The sequence below is a fragment of the Nansenia antarctica genome (genome assembly GCF_963989245.1).
Source record: "Nansenia antarctica genome assembly, chromosome: 2".
NCBI classification, from domain to species: Eukaryota; Metazoa; Chordata; class Actinopteri; order Argentiniformes; family Microstomatidae; genus Nansenia; species Nansenia antarctica.
Genome location: NC_137675.1, coordinates 57,035,530 through 57,057,388, shown reverse-complemented (window position 1 = coordinate 57,057,388; position 21,859 = coordinate 57,035,530). Strand labels below are relative to the sequence as shown.

Sequence of the window (21,859 nt, the reverse complement as noted above, 5' to 3'; positions counted from 1 at the left end):
GTTCTCAAGTTTTGTTGTTTCAGGAAGGTACATTTTGTGTCATATTCCTATGGATGTTTTGCTCATACTGAGGTAATTAGTTATTGTAGACATCAATTCATTTAATTGCTGTTTAATTGTACTAAAATATTGAAATACTTGCAATATACTTGCAAAAATGAATGCACTTAAAATGGATATTTGAACTTGAAAACATATCTTACAAATTCAACAACCGAGAAAACGAATTGCAATGTCGTAAAGGTAACTGTGAAGGGATTGGAAATGTTTGCAAATAAGCTCAACAAACACTATCTTCATTTTCAAGAACGGACAAGAGGGAGTGTTGCTCAACAGAAATATCAGACGTTTGCCAGATTGCCTCCCTGGTCATATTTTTGTAATGTAATATACAGTAATTAGTTGCACGCAAACTGATTTAGTAACCAACATGCCTGGACTTCCTGTTTGTTTGCAGATGATCACATTATGATATCAATCCCTACTCAAGGTTGCTTAAACATCTGATGAGGTTGTGTGCTGATTAACCTCAATGTAAATGGAGCACATGACTCCACCTTGCATTCAGAATGAACACAGGGAGTCTCAGAATCTCATCTCACAGTGTAAAGGGAAGAGAGTGAAGGTAAGAAGTGTGAGCTGCAGAGTGTCATCTTGAAAACATATAACAACATTTCTCAATTTTGGATGACTACACACCAATTTAATCTTTTGGATTAAATTACCAGAAATATTGCAGCGCCTTGACAGAATTAGCTTGACCTTTGACTCGTTAACAGAAAATGTGCCATGTCTATATCACTGCAGTGCTCCTGTTAACCAGTGTAACCACTGACAGCATTCCAAGGTCATAGGACCATAGCAAGGAACAACATGATATGCTCTATGAAATCAAGCCTGCAGATATTTTTTCAGACACATTTACACAAATCTTGGAGAATGGTTGAATATTGACACCAATTATATTCATGTTTTGCATTTCCCTATTGAATAAGATTACTCGCTTATTCTCTTCTCTTTTTTCCCTTATTTTTTCTCCACCAGTAAGTAAAGCTTTATTTATATAGCGCCTTTCGTACATGAAATGCAACTCAGTGGAGAAACAGAGTTATGAAGGCCTACAGTATTATAGGCACTGTCCTGTTAGTGCTGCCAAGACCTGTCAGAGAATCCAGTTCCTTAAGTGCAGTACCTCTCCCCACTGTCCTTCATGGCTTGTAAAAGGTTATGGTCACACTTGTTGCTTCTACCAATGTGATCCCCATTGAAAGTCACACATGTGCAGCAGTAATTAACCCCTACTTTACAGGGATTTCCACAAATGTCATCTACTGTACATGTAATGCCAGCTGCTGCTAATTACTGTACTCCTGAGTTAACAGAAAAAGTGGAATCTGATAAGGGCCATTTGAACTTAGACATTATTATCTGTATGTTGCAGGTGGATGCTTCGGCAGGGTCTCTGAGTGTTTGCTTCTTCGACCTTTAATATTGAATGATGCCATATACCTTTTGGATTTTGTCCGAGCCTACAGTATAAGAGAGTTTTGGTTGCCCTAGAGAAATACTTTTGAAACACAAACAAGAATAGTGTGCTTTGATGGATAATGAGTTGGTCTGTTTTAGTATGATTGTTGTTTTCTAAATACTTCTATAGCTTATAGCCGTATAGCCTATTCCTCCAGATTACACACTCCTTCCTTCTATTTCTCTGTGTGTGTGTGTGTGTGTGTGTGTGTGTGTGTGTGTGTGTGTGTGTGTGTGTGTGTGTGTGTGCGTGTGCGTGTGTGTGTGTGTGTGTGTGTGTGTGTACACACTCCCTCTTTTTCCCTTGCCTGCCTGCCTGCCAGCCTGCCTGTGTACACTTTTGGCAAGCTTCATTAATGATTCAGGGTGAGAGATAACTAGCATAGTGTTGCCTGTATGTAAGTAGATGGGTTAAGTTCCGTTTTGATATCAATCAGCTTCTGATTTTTCATGTACTGGTGGCAGAGGCTGGATAAAGGATGCAGGAAATGTCTCCATCTTTTGGCTGTTTAACACAATTACAACAAGTGAGACAAAACTAATAATGTGTAACTTTTTTATACCACCATATTCTCCCACGCTCAGATGATCCAAATGTATATGGTGTTGGCTACATCCATATGCTATTTTAACAGTATGTCTTTCCTTTTGACAGTTATTTCTCATTCTCTCTAAAGCCAGTGTGTGTATTTGTGTTTATTTCTCAGAGTACTGTAAGGACGCTTATGTCAGATCAAATGTATTGATGATACAACGAGATCTCACGCTTGGATGATAAGACACCTGGAGGAAAGGTACTGGAATTCAGAGATACAGGTATAAATCTAACATCTAGCATGTCAAAGGGGACAACATTTGTGTGGACAATATATGTGATCTCCACCTATGTGTGTGTGATACATGGGAAAAGAGGTATAATTATGCACGAGAGTAGCTAATCTCCTAAATTAAAAAATGACGTTTCCTGTCTATCACAGTCTCTGTTAATTACACCAACTGTACCACCAGATATCTATTCCTGGAATTAGCAAATTGAGCTGTCAGTATTCACTCAAAGCTTGTTCCAGGGCTGTCTCCAGCAGACAATACAGAATGGTGAGGAGACTATTTATAGGCATCACAAACTGTAACACACTATTTCACTTTAATACCACTGGCTGTCTCATTTTCACAATCACGTAAAGGTTTTTTTGGAAGGAAACTGTTTATCAGGAAATGGACTATAGTGCCTTGACAACAACATTTAATGAGACGGAAATGATACACACATGTATGACACAGCATAGTTTTATTTGACTATGTTACATAGTATATGATACTCTATCTCAATATAACACCAAGTCCATTTTTCTACTTATAGTATATATAAGCATCTTTTGTCAAACCATAGCTCAGAAAAATACACAGGTAGGCCTGTAGGCAAACATGAAGAATTGCAAAAACAAGAATTGCAAAAACAACATTCTGTCACTGGGTGGTTCCTGTAAATCTTTAATTAAATGTTGAAGAAAGTCACCCCTCTTCTTAACAAAGAACTGCACACACACACACACACACACACACACACACACACACACACACACACACACACACACACACACACACACACACACAGTAAAACACACAGAGTCATAGATACAATTTCAACTGTATTTTCAGGAGGGAAAACAGGCCAGAAGCAAATAAAAACACCTTCTACTCTACGATGTCTCAGAACACCAGAACACCAGCCTCTCATATGAGACTGACTGAGAACACCACCCTCTGATAAGGAGACTGATGACACAAGCCTCTCATATGAGACTGATGACACAAGCCTCTCATATGAGACTGAGGACACAAGCCTCTCATATCAGACTGATGACACAAGCCTCTCATATGAGACTGATGACACAAGCCTCTCATATCAGACTGATGACACAAGCCTCTCATATGAGACTGAGGACACAAGCCTCTCATATGAGACTGATGACACAAGCCTCTCATATGAGACTGATGACACAAGCCTCTCATATGAGACTGATGACACAAGCCTCTCATATGAGACAGACTGATGACACAAGCCTCTCATATGAGACTGACTGATGACAGGGACACAGGGTGTAATTAACCTGATGCAACAGCGTTGGCAGGAAGCAGGAGACAGGAAGCAGGAAGTGGTGCGACACCAACGCTGGACCAGAGGGACGTGGCGCTGCTGCATCCAGGGAGCTTCAGTCAGAGATCATTATTACATCTTTGAAAACTATTTTTTAAAAATACAATAAAACAATTCTTTAAAAATCAAATCAAGAAACAAAACAAAAATCGATCGATTCACAAGACAAATGAGAACATCAAAAGCAACTGAAACATTTCTTAGCAATCTCACTCATACATCAAAGCATTTGTCTAAATGTGACTAAATCTAATACTGGGGAAGCAACAACAACAACAACAACAGCAGTGGAGGGGTGTCGTCGACAGGCTGGATATTAAACATACTAAAGGATAAAGTCAATAAAATAACCTCTACTACTACTCTCTCGCTCTATCTATCTACAAGGCTGCGCTGTTTCCGCTGCGACCTCTCACCTCAGGAGATCGTCATGGAAACAAACGGGACAGGAGGTCTCTGTCCACAAGGCAGACTGGGACCGGTTTTATTAACACACTGGGACCAGTTCTATTAACACACTGGGACCAGTTCTATTAACACACTGGGACCAGTTCTATTAACACACTGGGACCAGTTCTATTAACACACTGGGACCAGTTCTATTGACAATGACAATAGCACAATCAGCTGAAAGAACCTTGTGTATCTCTATTTCTCTCCCTGGCCACCAACATCACGACTCTTAGCCCTGAATTTGTTCACTTGGGATTGTGCGATGTCTGCCCTCTCCTCTGCCTCCTCCAACTCATGTTGTACCTTCCTGAATTTAGTCAAATGAATACTGATCTGTTCCTCCTGTGGTTCACACAAAACACAATGAGATAGATTTGAATAAGAAGAAGGATTTGCAGTTCATAGCTGTACAGTATTAATAGCATGTAATAATGCTTTGCATGGTACATAACTATGCTTGTTCAGCTGCATAACATTGCAGTATAAGGCATACAGTAAGTTTGATATATATATTAAAATATATACTATGGTAATAATAGTAACTAATAGTTGTTGCCAATAGCAAGTATTACTCACCGCCTCCTCACACTGTCGTTTGGAGGCCTTCACTTTCAGCTGCAGCTTGTTGACCAGGTCTTGTTCTCTTAACACATTCTTCTTGTCCTCCTCACCCTACAAATCCACAGTTGGTAATTACTCACTAGTACTCAATTACTAACTAGGTTTCATTCATGTTTTGATTTATTTCCATTTATGACTTTCTACCAATACAATCTTTATAGTCCAGTAACAATTGAACAGTTGTATTTTAGAATCAGGAACAAGCAACCAAACCTCCCTTACCTGATAAGTGAGCTCTTTGACTTTTCTTTTATATTCTCGCACCCCCTTCATGGCTTCCACGCCACGTGTCTGCTCTGTTTCCAGCTCATTCTCCAGCTCTTTGACCTAGGGAATAATGAAATGATTAAGATCAGACATGATCTTATCTGTTAAGATGCATCCCAAACAAACATTGTGTGAATAAGATACACAATGTTCGCTTTATCCTTACCCTATTCTCCAGTTTTTGGAGCTCTTTCTTTCCACCTTTCATGGCTATCTGCTCGGCCTCATCCAGACGCTGCTGCAGGTCCTTGACTGTTACGTCCAGGTTCCTCTTCATCCTCTCCAGGTGAGCGCTGGTGTCCTGCTCCTTCTTTAGCTCCTCAGCCATCATGGCAGCCTATTGCCAAAAACAGAACATGTCATTGAACATTTTGTTTGAATTTCCATCATGTAGACCAGCACTAAGTTTGGACTTACATCCATAATCGCCTTTTTAGCTTTTTCATCTGCATTTCTTGCTTCTTGCACTGTGTCTTCCATCTCAGATTGCAGCAGAGTTATGTCAGACTCCATCTTCTTCTTGGTGCTGATGAGACTAGTGTTCTGTTCAATAGACAAAGAGAGAAGGTATTATATTAAAACCACCAAAATTATGGAGTAAATTAAGGTATACTTGTCACATTGAGCCAAAGCTTTTCCGGCTGTGGCATCCCACCTGAGAGTGCAGCAGTTGCATCCTCTGACTCACGTCGACCAGCTCCTGCTCGGCCAGTTTACGGCACCGGCTGTGGCATCCCACCTGAGAGTGCAGCAGTTGCATCCTCTGACTCACGTCGACCAGCTCCTGCTCGGCCAGTTTACGGCACCGGCTGTGGCATCCCACCTGAGAGTGCAGCAGTTGCATCCTCTGACTCACGTCGACCAGCTCCTGCTCGGCCAGTTTACGGCACCGGCTGTGGCATCCCACCTGAGAGTGCAGCAGTTGCATCCTCTGACTCACGTCGACCAGCTCCTGCTCGGCCAGTTTACGGCACCGGCTGTGGCATCCCACCTGAGAGTGCAGCAGTTGCATCCTCTGACTCACGTCGACCAGCTCCTGCTCGGCCAGTTTACGGCACCGGCTGTGGCATCCCACCTGAGAGTGCAGCAGTTGCATCCTCTGACTCACGTCGACCAGCTCCTGCTCGGCCAGTTTACGGCACCGGCTGTGGCATCCCACCTGAGAGTGCAGCAGTTGCATCCTCTGACTCACGTCGACCAGCTCCTGCTCGGCCAGTTTACGGCACCGGCTGTGGCATCCCACCTGAGAGTGCAGCAGTTGCATCCTCTGACTCACGTCGACCAGCTCCTGCTCGGCCAGTTTACGGCACCTCTCAGCCTGCTCCAGTGCTGCCCTCATCTCATCAATCTCTGCCATTATCAGTGTGTTGCGGCGCTCTACAATGGCCAGCTGCTCCTTTAGGTCTCCCGTCTCATGGAGAGACTCATCCAAATGGACCTGAGTGTCCTAAAACAGATAGGCCATGGGAATAGATGCAGGGCCTGTAGTCACACTTAAAACTTAAGTTAAGATGCCTTAATAAACCCTGCATAAGCTAATAATACACTAAATGGTGATATAACTCCTATATAAGTCCTTTGGTCTGGTGCTTTGCCAAGTGATAATGCTAATGACAACCTTTATGACTTTGGCTTAAAAAGGGTTTATGAAGCATCTATGAACAGGTAGGCCTTATACAGGATTTATTATGGCTTTTTGAGAAATACTCAAAATTAGATGCAGGGTAGAGTTGACGGGTGTTAAGGGGTTAGTCAAAGCTAACCTTGAGTTGACCCTGCAGGTTTCGGAGCTGCTTGCTTGCTTCAGCTGCTTGGCAGTTGGCATGAAGCAGCTGAATCTCCATCTCATTCAGGTCCCCTTCCATCTTCTTCTTGATCCTGATGGAATCATTTCGGCTGCGGGTCTCGGAGTCTAGAGCATTCTGCAGGACGGCCACAGTCCTCTGGTGGTTCCTCTTAAGCAGGTCTATCTCCTCATCTTTCTCTGCTACTTTTCTGTCCACCTCTGACTTGATCTGGTTCAGCTCCAGTTGAATGTGGAGGATTTTGGCCTCCAGCTCAGCCACACTATCGGCTTGCTTCTTGCGGAGAGTGGCAGCGATGGACTCATGCTGCAGGGTGGACTCTTCAAGATCACGACGCAGTCTCTGGAACTCAGCATCACGCTTCTTGTTCATCTCAATCTGAGAAGCCGTGGCTCCACCAGCCTCCTCCAGCCTCTCACTGATCTCATCAAGTTCCTTCCTCTGTTTCTCTACTTTGGCCCGAGCAGAGCGGTCAGCCTCGGTTTCTTCCTCAAGTTCCTCAATGCGAGCCTATATGGTAAATTTGATTGCACAGTATGAGGATTACAGCAGAAAATACAGTTTATATTGATGTGTAAACCACATACCTGAAGCTCCTTTATTCTCTTTTGAAGTTGAGCACTTAGTACTTGTTCATCCTCGATTTTACCTTGCAGGTAACTGAACTCAAAATCCTTCCTGTAAGGAAAGTTGTGTACAATTCCGAAATTTCATTGGTTTGTGGTGTTACACTTCAACACACATTTTCTCCTCAATATCAAAATGTAAATCTTTGATATAAACTCTCTGTGCAGCTCACTTACTTTTTCCATTTTTCATCCATTTGTTGTCTTTCATTCTCCAGGTCCATTATGTTTTCCTGGGCCAGCTTGAGATCTCCTTCAAGTTTTCTTTTAGATCTTTCAAAATCCGCACGCACCTTCTTTTCTTGTTCTAGAGACCCCTCAAGCTGAAAGGAGACCATAGTCCACATCATCATGGGAAATATATCACCCTCTATATATATATATATATATATATATATATATATATATATATATACAGTATATATATATATATATATATATATATATATATATGATCTTATTGGAGATACTTACATCATCAACCTGTTGCTCAAGCTTGACTTTGATCTTTGTCAAAGTGTTGACTTTACCCTCCTCTGCCTGAAGATCATCCAGGGTCTGCTGATGAACCTCATGCAAGGCCTTCATATCCTTTGAAGACTTCAGCAATGTTTCTTCAAGAGAAGACAACTCCTCTGTCAAATTCTTTACCTGTGTTAAAAAATATTAAATTATCAAATATGTTTACCTAATATGAACATATGAGATTTACCAGCTTGGGATGATGTTCTTTTGAGATACCCTCACCTTATTTTCTGTGGCATGTTTTTCCTTCTCAACCTTGACAATAGTGAGCTCCAAGTCATCGATATCCCTTTTGAGCTCTGAGCATTCATCCTCCAATTTCCTCTTTCTGGCAGTGATGTCAGCATTGATCTCCTCTTCCTCATCAAGCCTCTCAGACAACTCCTTTACTTTTGACTCTAGATGGATCTTACTCTTGATCAAACCTTCACATCTCTCCTCTGCATCAGAGAGGTTTTCTCTCTCCTGTTAAAACAAGAATAGAGCATAGTTTTAACAAAGGAAATAACATGACAGTGCCCCACAACAAAATAATAATAACTTCATTAAAGTATACTTGTTACACAATTACCCCTATCTCATAAATTGTTTATTATACATTGATACATATATAAGGACTGTAGTGTATCAGGGTAATTTGTTATGGCTGTTAACTCACCACTAGTAGTCACTAAGCACTCAGGAAGCATGCCACCTTAAAAGCCAGATGTCAGGTTGATTGTTTACTAACAACAGCCTAACTAAAAGGTCAAACTTATACTGAACTCTGTCTCATTCTTTTCCCCCGGATACACCACAGAACATAACCATGATATTTCACCTGCAAACACACTATCTATGGTGTCACATATAAGCCATAACCACATGTTCACCATCCCTATGTTGACAAAACACCCACTGCTTGAATTTGGAGGTAGAGGTCATTCTTTTCTTGAACAAGGACCACCATTTTCTCCTCCAGCTCCTTCCTTCTGGCCTCTGACTTTTCAAACTCATCCTTGATCCTTGAAAACTCCTCTTTGATGGTCTGCATCTCCTTTTCAGCCTCTGCACTTCGCAACAGAGGCTTTATCTTAAAGAAGAGCCTCATCCATGGCCAGTTCTTCACGTTCATAAATGAGCGGATATTATATTGGATGATGAAAATCGATTCCCTATATAATTGCAAAATAAATCACATCAGTATAAAGAAGAAGAATTGCAGAAGAAATCACATCAGTATATTAGGTAATTGGACCTAAAATGAAACTACTCTAAGCTCTCTTTAATTGCAGAAATACACATTTATAGACCTTTTCTTTGACATCTCCTTGAACTTCTGCCTGGTGACATAGCCCCTTGAGACCGCTTGGATACGAGTCATCAGCACTGCCAAGCGCTCATCTCTCATCTCCTCCAGAAGACCTAACAGACCAGCTTTGAAGAACACCTAAAATATATAAATATAAGACAATAACACTTGTATTTTGACTTGTTTTTACACCGTGGTCTGTACTATAATACTAATACTAATACCTATCAGGTGAGGGAAAGTTTTCATTTAGTATTATAGTACAGACCACTATTTGTATTCAATCTCTCAATTACTACTATTACAACATGTAAATCCCTGTTTAGGAAAGTTTATCAGAAAAGTACACCCTCACAGAACCTTAGTGTATCCAAATTTGTACTGGCCGTGGTCCACATCGATGGACGTCAGTAGTTTCTCAGACGCCTTTTTGCTATCGATAAATTGCCCTTCTGGGATTGCGCTGGCATTCAGGATTCTGTATCTGTTGAGGAAGCAGCCATTACCGTAGCCATTAGCCATTACCTTATGTTAATGTTAGTTAAATAGGCTTCCTCAGAGGTAACAGAGGTGAATTAATTACCTTTGCTTGAAATCTCCATACAGAATTCTGCTTGGGAAACCCTTCCTACAGATCCTGATACCCTCCAGCACACCATTACAGCGCAGCTGGTGCAGGACAAGATGGTGGTCCATGGCCCCTACACACACAGTCATTATTATTGTATCCACTCAATGTACTGAAATTTGATTTGGATAAAACCATCAGATAAATGGCATATATTCTGTCAGAGAACATTCAGATAGATTTTTTTTACAATTATTATTATATTAACCAGAAACTCTTTCTCTTACCAGGAGTTTTAGTTTCATTTGGGATAATGCATCTCACAAAGTGGGGATGTGTGGACCTCAGGTTAGCCATCAGCTTGTTGAGATTTTCCTGAAATATATAGTGACCATGTAAAAAAATTCAAGTGGTTTAGCGAACTCATTAAAGGTCGTTACATCTAAATTGGCATAAATTCACAAATGGGGGGAAACTGTTTTACCCTGAAAAGTGCAGAGACAGTCTGGAAAGAGGACCCTTTCTTCTTTGCACCTTTCTTGCTATCAGCTACAAAAAGAGATTGATTTGAATACCTTTATTTCTCCTCAAGATCCTTTTGATTAATTTCCATCTATATTGATGTAGACTCACCATCAACTGAGGCATAAGTGGCAAACAGTGAAGAGAGAAGCTTCAGTGCAGCTTTTTGGTACAGCTGGATTACAGTGTCATTCAACGGGTCCTTGTTTTTCTCCAGCCAGCCACCGATGTTGTAATCCACAGTGCCAGCATAGTGCACCAGGGAGAAGTGGGCCTCTGCCTTTCCTTTGGCAGGCTTGGACTTCTGGAAGTTGCTGTTCTTTCCAAGATGCTGGTCATATAGTTTGTTCTTGAAGGAGCTGTCTGTTGCCTTTGGAAACATGCACTCTTCTTCAAGGATGGAGAAAATACCCATTGGCTGTGGATGAATGATATTGTGTTTATCAAATGAATGTACAAAATATGACTGCTGTTCTGCATTCCCTTTTACTTCATCACTATCAATAAATGTATCTTTTTAAATTGATGTGTCTTCTCTGCGTGGTATACTGAAACAGTTATGCTGAAAATGTGACAGTACCTTCTCAATAAGCTCAATGCAGGCAGCCAAGTCCATCCCGAAGTCAATAAACATTCAATTCAATTCATTCATTCAATTCCTTCCTTTTTATATTCCTCTTGCTCCAACACAAACATGTGGTGATTGAAAAACTGTTGCAGTTTCTCATTAGTGAAGTTGATGCACAGCTGTTCCAGGCTGTTCATCTGTTTTACAAAATAGAACATATTAACAGTAGCATTAATATAATTGATTTCATTTTGGGACACATACTGTATGTTTTAAACGAGGGGTCCACACACCTCAAAGATCTCAAACCCAGCTATGTCTAGAACTCCAATAAAATGCTGCCTGGGCAGTTTGGTGTCTAGCTGCTGGTTTATCCTGGTCACCATCCACATGAACAGCTTGTCATACACTGCCTTAGACAGGGCACCCATTGAGTTGTTCACCTAGAATGAGACATGTCATTAGAATTGGTGAGGTTAGAGTATATGTGTTCCTCATGTTTGTGCACACTATAATGTAGTAATACCTGTTGAACTGTCTGCCCCTTGGTGACATACTCATTCCCAACCTTCACTCTGGGATAGCACACAGCTTTAAGTAAGTCAGCGGAGTTCATTCCCATGAGGTATGCGACTTTGTCTGCCACTAATGGATACATACACAACATACAATACTGATCATTATTCACACTGTGGATGTCTAATGTATGATGTATAACATCTCAGGAGATGTTCAGCTGAATGTTCATTAAACATGAAAATAGGAGACATCTCACCCTCTGTGCCGTCAGGCTCTGCCTGCTCCTCACGCTGTTTCTGTTTGAACTTCATGTTCCCATGATGCATCACAGCACCAGTCAGCTTGTATATCCCAACTTTTTCCTCTGCGTTAAAGCCAAGGATATCAATAGCACTCTAGTGGAACAGGAACACAGTCAAATGAATACAGTAGAGCTATCTAAGTCATTTCTTCAATCTCTAAGATGAGTTGAAAATCTATCCATTCCTAAGTGACTGCAGAGATATGTAACAGTCCCAATGCTCATACTGAAGTTCTGGAAGTGCTATAAAAATAGATCTACTCACATCTGTAGCCATTAGTTCCTCTGTGTCATTTATGCTTTGCACAGTTATTTCCCCCTGGCTGATGAAAGGGTAGTCATATGGATTGGTGGTGATCAGCAACATCTCTGAGAAACATGAAGAGAAGATGAGAAGATATCTATATTTAAGGTGGGTACAATGGGTTTAAGGGTGGGCTTAATAGCTCTATTTTCTCAGCTTATTGTTTTGCAAGTATTCAGATAAATTATAAATATAAATATATTTAATGAATTATACATATATATATACCTGAAGAATTACAATTACTGCACTTACCAATCAACTCAGGCTTCTTATTGGACATGATCTGATAGAAAATGTGGTAGCTCCTCTCTGCAAGGAGCTGGAACGTTACCCTGATCTAAAAAAGATAAACCATTAATGTCAAAGGAAGTCTTGCTCTGGTCCTAAGCAGTGCTTGGTATTAACTTGACCTTGAAAGAAGATAAGCACACTTACAAGTTAAGCACACTTACAAGTTTCAATATCAGCAGAGGCAAGCTTCCCCTTTGTTCCAAAGTGGATACGGATGAATTTGCCCTGCATTATTACATTGATTTAAATTAATTACATTTCAGCCGATAAGAAAAGCTACTTGAATGCATTTCCTACTTTAATATACAGTATAACCTAAGCATGAACATACTTGCAGTGTGGATCAAAATCTACTTACAAAGCGAGAGGAGTTGTCATTCCTCACAGTCTTGGCATTCCCGAAAGCCTCTAGGAGAGGGTTAGCCTGAATGATTTGATCCTCCAGGGTTCCCTTTAAGAATAACATTTCTGAAGTATAACTAGGCTATAACCACTTCCTTGTGCAAAACATTGAGGGGATTACACAAATTTTACATGTTGTAATATTTGATGGATATAACCTTATTTTTTCCAGTGGGATAGTCCTTCTTCTTGCTTAAGTCTCCAATGGACGCAATTGTTGCAAAGTATTGGATGACACGTTTTGTGTTTACAGTCTTCCCAGCACCAGATTCTCCACTGTCAAATTTCACATGAAATTAAACAGTGCACAAATGAACAGAGTAATGAAAACTTCATAGTCAAAATGATTAATCACAGAGATACAGCACATGAAACAGTACATACGTGATCAGGATGGACTGGTTTTCACGATCTGTTGAAAGTTACAAACAGAATGTGGTTACATCTTCAGCACGTGTGTATTTCACAACATTTCTCAGAGCACGAAATTACATTTGAAGAGAAGAGTACAGTGTGATCACTTGTTACAATATCATGATATTCAAATTGGATGAGACCTGTGAGCATGAACTGGTAGGCATTGTCAGAGATGGAGAAGATGTGTGGTGGGACCTCCTGGCGCTTCTTGCCCCGGTACCCTTCCACCACCTCTGGGTTATAGACAGGAAGCCACTTATATGGGTTCACAGTCACACAGAACAGCCCGGAGTAGGTCTACATTTGGGTGAAAAAAGCTCTTAGTTCCAGGATATAGACTTTCCGTTGACTTGAGCATTTGCTGTGTGTTTGATAGAGAATGTGTAAGTGACATTCATGAGGCATTAGCTGGGCGACTGATGAAATGTACAGTATAGACAGCACTCAAGTTGAGGTGGGATAATAAAAACAGTCAAAATCATCCCCCTTCTAAAACTGCCACCCCCCCTTTCCATCCCTTATCTAATTTTATCAATGAACGTGGTATTACTGCTATTTCAACATTTAGTTTTGCACATATTGAGTAAAATACTGTGGCCGAGGGGGCACGCACACATGCAATGACATTCTTACCAATTCTTACCATTCTTACCATTCTTTCCCCATATGATAAAATACACCATCCCCCCTGATTTTCTTTTACAACTTGAGTGCTGAGTATAGAGGATACAATCTGCTGAGTGGTGCTGCTTACGTAGATCATCCAGGCTGCATATCGTTCCTTAAGGTTGAACAGCACGGCCGGCTCATGGAGATGGGTCAACATGGCCATGTCCTCAATCTTGTCAAATTTAGGAGGGTTTCTTGGCCGAATGTCATCCGGTTTGACCATGACAACCTAAAACATTGTCAAATAAATTAAATCACTGTTTTCTAACACGTTGAGAGGTAAAGTAATAACAACAATGGAGTATTAACATGGTGTCAGTTAGGGGAAGCTAGTCTCCATCCTACATCACAGTAGAATAAGTAGCAAGAATACAAAGATAAATTCCACAGTGGAACAATGTCAAAAAAGGATTGGATTCATTTTTTCCAACTGAATGAATGCTATTTTTTTACCTTGCCATACCTTGGCTACACTCAGATACTGTACTTATGCTTTTAGAAATGTGCAGTACATCAGAGATTGTAGATTGACCTAGATTGTGAAATGTTCTGGTGAATGGAGGAGAATGTGAAAGGCACCCACCCTTCCATCCTCTGTCTCCACGGTGATGGAGGAGCTGTCCTGGCTCTTGATTTTCCCTTTCACATACTCCACCTTTGGGTCGATCACAAAGCAGACCGCTTTGGCATCAAACTGCTGGTTCTGCGCTGCAATCCTCTCTCGCTCTGATTTGCGAAGGTATGGAGCAGCCACCCCAAATATTTCCATCTCAGCATCACTCATTTTTGTAATGCTGTGGGGACATTAGATTCCACATGTCAGGTTTTGCAATAAAAGAGAAATAACAGTATCTGTTATATATAGATATATAGATATAGGTACATGTGGGAAAATGGTACATGTGGGAAAACTAGGGTTAGGGTTAGGTGCTAGGGTGCTACGGTTAAGGTTAGGGTTAGGGTTAGGGGTAGGGTTAGGGTTAGGATTAGGGTTAGGGGTAGGGTTAGACATGCCAGCATGTACCAAATCAACGTAGCACCTAACCCTAATCCTAGTTTTCCCACATGTACCGTATTCCCACATGTACCGTAACATATTTATATACAGCATGAATCCTGTAGAAGATCCATGGAAATGTGTAATGCTTACCTGGGGGTTGCAACTACAGCAAGAAAAAGTACAATCACCACAAGTTTAAAAAGAAAAAGGTTTTCTAGACCTTATGGATGCTATTGCTCAATCTCTATTGTTTGACATTATTTGCTGTCTCAACAGTTTGCCACAGACATGCCTCCAGTGTCTATCTGTCAACATACTAACAAGACTAGCTGCTTTTATAAGGGAAGGCTGTGCTTTTTTTCCTCTCTTGCTTGACTGCTGCTCTATATTTGGATAGAGATCAAATCTGGCTCAAACGCCGCCTTGGAAAAATCAAGTATGTCCATTTTGTATTTTGAACTGTCTATCTATAACTGTATTGTGTCACCTTTAAATGTTTTCAGTTGGAATCTTCCAGCCTGTCCATTAAAAAAGCAATGATGGTTAAGGACAGCAGATTAGAGAGCTTTGGTCCTGACACTACAGGCCTCATTTTCTGGGATCAGGGAAGATTAGGTATGTTAAGGCATTGCTGAAATTCTGGCATAGGCTGGGATCAGGGTCCATTAAGGCTCTCTGTTGGGGTTTGGTCTGAACACAGGCTGGGGGTGACAGGCGGCGGTTATCGCATTATAGGCAAAGACTTTGTGTCTGCTGTGTGGCTTGTTATAATTCAATTACCTGAGGCAATGCCATTTATTTTGTGACATCTTGATCTTTTCATTTTTATTTAAAAACGAGTGAGCCAAAGAGGCCATGTTGCCAAGCTGTGATTACATATCAATGTGAATGTACAGTGGGGGAAATAAGTATTCAACACATCAACAATGTTTTAATTCAACATTGAGAGTCTCCTTTGCAGTATGTTTAGGATCGTTGTCCTGCTGGAAGATCCACCTGCATCTCATCCTCATCATCCTGGTGAATGGCAACGGATTCTTCACAAGAATTTCCTGGTACATGGCTCCATTCATCTTCCCCCAAATACTTTGTATTCCACCAGTACCATGTGTAGAGAAACAGCCCCATACCATGATGCTTCCACCTCCAAACTTCACTGTAGGTGTGGTGTTTTTAGGATCATATGCAGAGCCATTTCTCCTCCAAACAGGGTGTGTCATATTGGTGCAGAGAAATAAATGTTTCTCGTCTGACCAGATTACACTCCCAGTAATCTACAGGCTTGTCCAGATCTGTAGCTGTTCTTATTCCTGTTGTAAAGCACTTTGAGCTGCATTTCTTGTATGAAAGGTGCTATATAAATAAAGCTTTACTTACTAACAGACAAGCTTCAACATGCCTTTTCTTCAGTAATGGAGTCTTCCGGGGTGATTGTGAATGGAGACCGTTGGGTGGAGTGCATTGCCTATTGTTTTCTTTGTGACAACTGTAACCGCTGCTTCCAGGTCTTTCTGGTGCTCAGCTCGAGTGGTTCTTGGCTCTTGAGCTACTCTTCTGACTAACTTTCTGAGTGCCCAGTTATAAATCTTGCGAGGAGCTCCTGTGCAGATAATGGCCCCAGTGGTGCTTATAGGAACATTAAGGAGTTGAGAAATCCACCGGTAACCAGTGCCATTACTGTGCCAGTGCCATCTTGTTGCAAAGGAGAGAGTTTTGGGAGAGCTCTTTGCCTCTACCCATCATGAGATGTTTCTTGCAGGAAAGCTTGGTGACAAATGATTTGTTTACTTGCATTCAGAGGTTTTGTTTTTCAAATGTGGAAGTACTTACCCACCACCAAGTACACAAGAGTAAAGTTATTTGGCTTAGGTTCCTCAACATTGGCATTGCAGTGTCTAGATACAAAATCACAATAATAGAGTAAAGTAAAATAAGTAAAGTAAGTAATAATAAAGTAATAAAGTGATAAAGTGATGGAAGTCGTACTACAGCGGAACCAGTCGTACTACAGTGGAATCAATAGTGCACAAGTACAAGTAGTCAAGTAGTTAGGTAGTGTTCAAGTAATCAGGTAGTGTGCAAGTAGTCATAATATATTATTTTTCTAATGTATGTGTGGTTGGTTTGGGGGAGACAGTGTTTTGTTTTCTTCCGAAATAGCTGTTTGACATCCTCTGGGTTTTAGCCCCACGGCTTTGGTTTCCCCGACGACATTAGCTCGAACAGTTTCTGATTGGGGTGGCTGGGTTCCTTAATAATCCAGAGGGCCGCTCTGACACACGGTCACTGTAGGTGTCCTGGATGGAGGGAAGCTCACATCCTGATACTCTCAGCTGTCTGCACTACCCTTTGCAGCGTTTTGTGATTTTGGGCAGTGCAGTTCCCATTCCAGGCAGTGATGTATCTGAATAAGGCCCCTAGGATCTTAGGCCCCAAGCCAAACTTTTTCAGCAACCTAAGATGAAAGAGGCAACGTTGGGCTTTTTTTACCACCTGGTTTGTATGCTCGTCCCAGTTGAGGTCGTTGGTGATATGGATCCCCAGGAACTTGATACTGTTGATCCTCTTCACAGCAGACTATGGCATGATACTGTAAAAAGACAATGTGTCATCCCCAGGAGAGTAGCCATGATGTAAGTCAACACAGTAATTACATGCTGTTAATGTTATCTACAGTGTATCCAAACTCTAGGTCTATGGCAGCCATAAAAAAAACACCCTCAAGCCTGTATGAATGAATGATCTTTATTGTCATTGTAAGGGTACAACGAAATTGAAATGCAAACCCTAGGTGCTAACAATCAAAACGCAGTCCTAAGATAATAAAAAAACAAGAATGAGACATAAATAGACATAAATAGGGGGGATATAAATAAGGGGATAAGTAATCGGTAGGAATCTGAGAATCTATTATGTAAACTTATATACTTATATACACTATATGGCCTATTGACAGGGGGGTATATAGACAGGGGGGAGTTAGCATGTAACTATGTACTTTTATAAACATATAAACATATGAACTAGTAAACTACAGTGTATGTAAACCTAAACACAAGAATGTAAACATATTGCACGGTTATAGAACATTGCACTATTCCCTTGGTTATTGCACAGTAGTTTCTCGTATTGCAGGAGGTTACAGAGGGGATTTTTGGTTTTGTTTTGCTTAGATCTTAACCGAGTTTAGTGCACTTATGGGGAAGAAACTGAACTTTAGTCTGTTAGTCCGGGTGGGCATGATACTGAAGCACCTGCCTGAGCGCAGCCGTATGAAGTGTTTGTTGCCAGGGTGGTGTGGGTCCTTGAGGACTTTGCCTTCTTGAGACAGAAGGAGTTGTACAGTTCTTCCAGGGAGGGGAGAGGGCATCCGATGATCTTCTGGGCCGAGTTGACGACCCTCTGGAGCACTTTCCTCTCTGCGGCTGTGCGGAGGAACCACACGCAGATGCAATATGTGAGGATGCTTTCCACGAAGCAGTGGTAGAAGGACATAAGCAGGTCTTGTCTGAGGTGGTAGTTTCTGAGTATTCTCTGGAAGTAAAGTCTCTGCTGTGCCTTCTTGACGATCGCCGTGGTGTTGGTTCTCCAGATCAGGTCATCCTCCAGGTGGACGCCCAGGAATCTGAAGACTGAGACTCTCTCCACGCAGCCCCCATCGACGTACAGGGGCTGTATGACGGTCTTCTTCCTCCTGTAGTCCACGATCATCCTGGGTCTTTAGCTTGTTCAGCTGCAGTTTGTTGGCTTTGCACAGGACTGACAGCTTCTCCACCTCATCATGGTACGCGGTCTCGGATATGCAGCCCACCACAGTGGTGTCGTCAGTGAACTTGATGATGGCGTTGCTGGGGTGGACGGTGATGAAGTTGTGGGTATAGATGGAGTAGAATAGGGGACTCAGTATGCAACCCTGAGGGGATCCGGTGCTGAGGCTGATGGCTGTGGAGGTGTGGGGGCCTATCCTGACCCTCTGGGGGCGGTCAGACAGGAAGACCTTGGACCACAGGCAGAGGAGGTGGGCTAGTGCGAGGTCTAGAAGTTTGGGCACCAATCTGTCAGGTAGGAAGTCTTTCATGCAGCTGATAGTTATTCTTCAGAACCGGGATGATTGTGGAGGTTTACAGGCAGGGTGGGACGATGGCCTGGGACAGCGACTGGTTGAAGATCTTGGTAAAGACCACCGCCAGCTGATCAGCGCAGTCAGTCTTTCAGCACCCGTCCCGCGACATCGTCTGGCCCAGCTGCTTTCCTCGGGTTCACTGCCTTCAGTGTACGTCTCACCTCATGCTCCATGAGGATGATGCTGCTCTGGGCTGGTGAGTGTGGTGTGGCTGCTTCTGTCGGCACCACCTTGAAGCGTGCGAAGAAGGAGTTCAGCTCCTCCGCCAGCTGAGGGTCGCCCTCGTCGGCTGAGGAGTGACTGGGTTTGTAAGCCTCTTGTACAGTACAGATTGTAATCAGCTTTTAGTGAGATACGTATATGTGTTATATGGAGTTATGTGTTCTAGTACACAAAATTACTTTATAGATGGCCTAAAAACATCGCATACACAATGGGACACCATGCTTCACCATGGTTCCCAAGCATCCAGGCCTCATGCATACCCGAGAGAGCATTCCAAATAACAGGGTTAACAATTAATCCAAAAAGGCCCTCCAGATCCATCCGCAATCCTTTGACAATGTGCCTCAACCATCAATTGCCCAAGTCAATATAGCACAGGCATGTTTCCAGTGTACCATATGTCGCTCCCATGTGATGTTTGTACCAATTCAGAGCTTTGTAAAGGGCATATACTAGGTTGGTTAGGTTGAATAAGTTGCAATTGGTGAAAATGTTTTTCCTGTTTCCTGATTCATTTTTATTCATGTCCTTGTTTTACCAATTAAAAAGGTTAAATTAATAATTATTTCATGAGAAGAGAAGATTATATACTATCATGCCATTTTGTAAGATAGTGATTAGATCCTATATGACCCCTCTTATTACCAGTGTTCAGTGGAGATGTTGTTGATACACTGCAATGTACTGTATTAATGTAATCATGCACTCGCTTGGGCAAGCCTATAACAGCTATCAAACTGACTGTTCACAAGAGTGCTGTGTTCATAATCACTATTGTCCACATCCAGCTCTGCCAGCCACGGGATGCCTTTCACAAAGAGGACGCAGGTGCTTGGCAGCCAGTAACACTGAACCACAACAAGTGTCAACTCAATAACAACACAGACAGAGGTCGACAAAACAGTGACAGTCGACAACAGAAAAGCAATGCCTGCATGATCTCTCATAAGCATTGGTGTCAGGCTCTGAACATCTAAATTCATGTTAGAAATATGTTTATATTGTATATGATCCAAAAACTATGGGCAGAGTGTATCCAGCAGATTAAAGCATTCTATATTAGCAGTGCAAGATATGCAAACTGTCGTAGATATTCAAAAGCTCATGTCTATAACCTGTGGGTCAGCTGTTCCCCCATATCATACCATGAATTAGAGACAAGAATGAGAGTCTATGAGGCCTGCATAATTTTTCCATGAGTTACAAATTCCCTCAGCTATTGACCAATTCAGCTACACATACGTTGGGAGTAGCTCCTTCAGACTTAGATATGTGTGATGTGTTCCTATTATCAAACAAACTGTAAAATGCTGGATGAATGTGTGAAATGACTCCAAGGCAAGGGAAAGGTATCAGTATAGTTCTACTCTGTTTGGACCATTCATTCCGAATTATACAGTTATACAATTATAACACAAGCTGTCACTGCATCACAGAAACCTCATTTGTGTTGATTTAATAGCCCCTAAATTTTCTTTGAAGGGCTGGCGACAGCTGTGGGTTTAATTGGTCATGGGCAGGCTCGCTGCAACTGGCTAGACCAGGAGAGGGCTTATGCTGACCTCGTCTGTTATGCTACACAGTAGAGTGTGTGGAAGCAAGACTGTGTCAAGGACATTGTGAGACAAGTTGTGTGAATTTAGGGTCACAGTACCAACGAGAGAAGATGCAAGGAGAAAATCCCTGTCGGCTGGTTGTGTCTAGGGTTAGACGGATGCCTACCCTTGGTGGAAAATAGATCTGAGGACGGGTGCATCTGCCCAGGATTAGAGGGTCAATGGGCAGTAGACAGGACCAACCCCAGAATAAAGCTGCTGCTAGCCACTCATAGTCTAAAAGGACAGATCGTATCAGAGGCACCGTCTCTATCTGAAAGGCCAGGGACCGCTAATAACACACGCCATTCTCCATGGCCGACGTGTGAATTGATCAATTTGGCTTTCAAGCCAAAGAGGCAAATGGGGAGGCAATAGTCCCAGGAGAGGGGCAATCATTTGGGTGACTCATTAATACACAAGTTATTACATTATTAGAAGTGAGTGAGTACATTTGTGAGCATCAGATATATGTTACATTGACAATGGCGATACCTTCTTTAATCTAGAGTATTTCTCTCCAGTCGTCAGGAATCACCACACTTCCAGGAATGACTGAGGTGCTTTGCAGAGAAGTGTTGCCAACTGTTATGTTTTCACTAGTAATTCTATTTCCAAGGGGGAACACGACAGGTGCGCTGGCATACTAGACAGTTAGTAGCTCAGCTTAGTGTTCAGTTAGATATGCATGAGGATATATTGATATGGATATTCTGGTCACAGCTATACAAATAATAAATACATGATACATGTAATATATAATAAAAATACACTACTCTACTCCTGATGATTCAAATGCCACCAAATGTAAAGAATAAGATCAAGAGGATTCACCCCCACCAATAATGTGCTGTGTATGACATTGTGGAATGAATACCCGACAACCATCTGTATGCTATGTGGATAAATAATGAACAGGCATCAAGAGTCGCAAGTTCAAGTTTAGTAAATGAAACAAACTTTAGTACATTTACTTGAAATCTGATTCTGATTTTTTTTTAAAAATCATATTGCAACATCGTTATTACAGTGCATAATTGTTTCTGGTATAACTGATAGGAGGTCTGCAACTGCATAAT

At 41.7% G+C, this 21,859-nt stretch overlaps 1 protein-coding gene and 1 pseudogene across 2 annotated transcripts in view; both read right to left on the bottom strand.

Moving 5' to 3' along the window:
* Positions 1–4,333: 4,333 nt before the first annotated feature.
* LOC308150297 (myosin-8-like) lies at positions 4,334–14,621 on the bottom strand (annotated as a pseudogene). The gene is made up of 31 exons: positions 14,421–14,621; positions 13,923–14,066; positions 13,309–13,465; positions 13,136–13,163; positions 12,910–13,027; positions 12,708–12,800; positions 12,507–12,574; positions 12,311–12,390; positions 12,017–12,120; positions 11,707–11,845; positions 11,458–11,576; positions 11,225–11,374; positions 10,944–11,128; positions 10,475–10,781; positions 10,326–10,390; positions 10,129–10,216; positions 9,857–9,974; positions 9,634–9,757; positions 9,275–9,411; positions 8,881–9,136; positions 8,205–8,447; positions 7,932–8,108; positions 7,635–7,780; positions 7,419–7,509; positions 6,790–7,341; positions 6,270–6,473; positions 5,444–5,569; positions 5,193–5,363; positions 4,982–5,086; positions 4,715–4,810; positions 4,334–4,480 (listed from the first exon to the last, which is right to left on the bottom strand). The product of its transcript is annotated as a myosin-8-like (transcript).
* A 7,149-nt stretch (positions 14,622–21,770) lies between these two features.
* The window catches only part of sco1 (synthesis of cytochrome C oxidase 1), a 4,937-nt gene continuing 4,848 nt past the window's right edge, over positions 21,771–21,859 (bottom strand). The window contains exon 7 of the mRNA XM_080522551.1: positions 21,771–21,859. This exon is cut by the window's right edge and continues 850 nt beyond it. The gene's annotated coding sequence lies outside the window, so the exon portion shown is untranslated.